This window comes from Podarcis pityusensis (assembly GCF_964106645.2).
Source record: "Podarcis pityusensis genome assembly, chromosome: 13".
In the NCBI taxonomy this organism is placed as follows: Eukaryota; Metazoa; Chordata; class Lepidosauria; order Squamata; family Lacertidae; genus Podarcis; species Podarcis pityusensis.
In genome coordinates, this window is record NC_138038.1 from 38,842,122 (window position 1) to 38,845,435 (window position 3,314).

The 3,314-nt window shown below is 45.4% G+C and overlaps 1 long non-coding RNA gene across 1 annotated transcript; it reads right to left on the reverse strand.

Annotated features, from left to right (window-relative positions):
- Positions 1-235: 235 nt before the first annotated feature.
- LOC308461678 lies at positions 236-1,827 on the reverse strand. The gene is made up of 2 exons (XR_013978941.1): positions 1,103-1,827; positions 236-1,029 (listed from the first exon to the last, which is right to left on the reverse strand). It is a non-coding gene; the product is annotated as an uncharacterized lncRNA (long non-coding RNA).
- Positions 1,828-3,314: the final 1,487 nt, after the last annotated feature.

Sequence of the window (3,314 nt, forward strand, 5' to 3'; positions counted from 1 at the left end):
TTCCTACATGCCCTCTTTTCTTATTTGTTTTATGAAAAGTAAAAAATAAAATTTAACAAAACCTAATCAGAATCATTTGTTTCATTTCCTAAACGCTGATATCTTGCAATGTAAATTCCTCTTGTGACTCCAGTGGTAGGTCTTGGATGATACCACCAGGTACTACATTGAGCAAACAAAGAGGGTAGGCATTGAATGCAGCAACACAACACAATAAATCCTGCAACAAGCAAAATTACAATTAGTAAAATTTTTCTTAACCACACTCTATTAGGCAACCAGGAAGACAACCATTCCCATGGATCAAAACCTTCGGGAGGATTCAAAGGATTATGGGCTATCATTTGTTCCATATAATCAATAGTAGCAGAAATATTGGCCGATTGATCAGATATATACATACAACAATGGGAATGAATTAAAGCACAAACTCCACCTTTGGAAGCAAGGATTACATCTAAAGCATAACGATTTTCAAGAGTCACATCTCTCATTTCTGACATTTCTTTGTTAATTAATTTTAAGGCCAAGATAGTAGAATTAAACAAGGCTTCAGTCCAATTAGCCAATTTGTGCAAATCACGGTAATTCATGCCTGCACCTAAAGAGGGCAGGAGAGATCTAGAGACGGCTGTCCCTGTATATTGAGAGATAGGTGATCGCACTTCCCTTTTGTTACGCAAACGAACCACTGGGAGCTTGTCCAGTTTATAGACCAGGGGTATGACTATTCCTAAGGTGCACGTTCCAGAAAAGGCAAAGGGGATTTCTTTGTAGGCTCTAGTACCACAAAATAACCATAAATCAGATTGAAGCAAACATGTAGATTTGCTGCTTTTCTTCATCCAATCAAACCAAACATAAAAATCTCTACACATAGCCTGTTGTTCATAAGTCATGTTGGTCGTGACATTATTAACTAAAACTTTTGGCCTACCACTCATAGTGGTAACATTAAGAAAACAAGAAGATCCATTAACATACTCATAGGTCCAATTACAATATGGATAATGACCTAAAAATTTACTACTATTATGGTTGAAAAGCAAACAATAAGACGCTGTTTCTACAAGCGACAAAAACACAGGGGGTGAACTAGTACGATTATCTTTCATATTATTACTAATCTTATATGAAGCATTTACAGGAATACCATGCAATAATATGCCAGATCTTTTTGATTGAGGAGGAATATGCATACACACCCAACATTCGGAAAGATTAAGTATAGAAGCAAAATTATTTATGTCCCTAACATACGTATTGTTGGTCCAAATCTGATGATAAAGTTCAGGCTTACGAGCCTTCTGCAAAAGAGCAGCACGACGAGGGCGGCGCTTCACAGTGTCCACGGAGGGGTAATTGGTAGTCATGGTGACTTCCCAGGGGGAAGGGGGGTCAATGAGGTAGGGACGAAGATGACCTTTCGACGTGCCAGGAAACACCGGAACAGCTGTAGAAGGCGACTTTATCCAGGGTGCATCAATATGGCGATGTCTCCAACTGCAACGCGGGTTGAAGTCAGGTGGGAGGTCATCACTGGCAGACAGCGTAGAATACGATTTCAAGGCGTTGGTGTCTCCTTGGGCGAAGACGAGGCAACAGAAGAGCGCCAAGGTCGAACGCACCGAGCTGGAACCCATCGTGTTTCTCCGTCCACGTCAATGGCAGCGAATCCACGACCCCAGGAAATCAATGAAGTTGGACCCTTCCACTGTGGATCTGGAAGCAACCTGTAAGACACTAGAGGGCGCTGCAGTACTTCTTCTTTCCTGAAATGAAGTTCAGCAGGCGTAAAATCCTTATTGTGAGGGTACAACAAATGATTTAAGGTCAGGGAACTGTAGTTGAGGCGCAACTGGAATGGCAGCAGCAGCAGACAACTTATGTCCTAAATACGTAATAGGCAGGGTCCGCTGGATCTTTTCTTTAGCCACTGTCAATCCTGCTTGCATCAGAGCATGGGTCAAATCCTCGAGAAGAATATCAGAAATGTGCGATGAGGAAAGTAAAATATCATCCATGTAATGATAACAGGTGACCACAGGGTGGCGCTCACGGAATGGTTGAAGTGCCTTATCCACAAAATACTGGCACAAAGTTGGAGAATTTCGCATTCCCTGTGGGAGAACCACCCATTGAAAGCGCTGGGTAGGTTGGGAGTTGTTCAGGACAGGCAGGGTAAAGGCAAAACGCTGTCTGTCTTGTGGTGCCAGAGGGATAGAGAAAAAGCAGTCTTTGAGATCGATGACAGCAAGCTGATGGTTTTGTGGTAGCATGTTGGGATTAGGAATGCCGGGTTGCAAGGTCCCCATCGGTTGCATTTGTTCATTAACCCTTCGAAGGTCTTGGAGAAGACGGAATTTTCCAGATGCCTTTTTTCTGATGACAAAGATGGGCGTATTCCACGGGCTGGTGGAAGGTTCAATGTGCCCCAGTTCAAGTTGTTCTGAAATTAACTGGGCTGCCACTGCAAGTTTTTCTTTAGGCAAGGGCCATTGGTCTACCCACACGGGGGTGTCTGTGGTCCAGCAGAGAGAAAGCGCAGTCCGGGGCATGGCAGGGGCAGCCCTTAGCATAAATTTGTAGAAATGGTGGTATCCGCTGCAGCAAGCAGATCTCGCCCCCAAAGGGAGACAGGAATGTCCAGGATCAGTGGCAAAATAGTCATTTCAAAGCCTTGAGAGCCTTGAATCAAAATAGGATTCCTGCTGCGGCGGGCCGAGGCAGAGCCTCCAACGCCGACAACAGAAGAAGCTGGTTCGGTGGGCCAAGCAGGAGGCCAATCCTTGGAGGCGATCACGGAGCAATCCGCCCCCATGTCCAAAACCCCTTCAATCATGCGGCCTCCAAGGGTCATCTGGATCTTTGGGCGCTCCTCTGTGACTGAAAAAGTAGCGGCAACAAGAGGATCATGGTTCTGGAGCGTCTCCGGAGCGCACACAATCTTGGCAATAGGAGAACCAGACGGCAAATGCGTAGGGCGATCAGAAAAGACAGTCACATAAGGGTCATTTTGTTGTAATCCATGTAACACATCTGGAACAAGATGGACCCCTTGCTGCAAAACCTCTGACAGTGGGAAGACAAGGCACTGTGCTGAAGAAGAAAAAACCAGCCCCTATTGACACTTGAGCCTGTTGTGGTACATAGGGGACTGGCAGGCATAAGTCCTGGGTTAGAGAAAGGTGAGGTAGTGCTGGCGGTGGAATGACCGGAGAACATGCTGAATCCCCTATTGTTGTGCCTGGGCCCGGGGTGGGCCCGACTGCCGGTTTCCCGTCAGTTGGTTTTGTTGATGTTGCTGTTTTTGT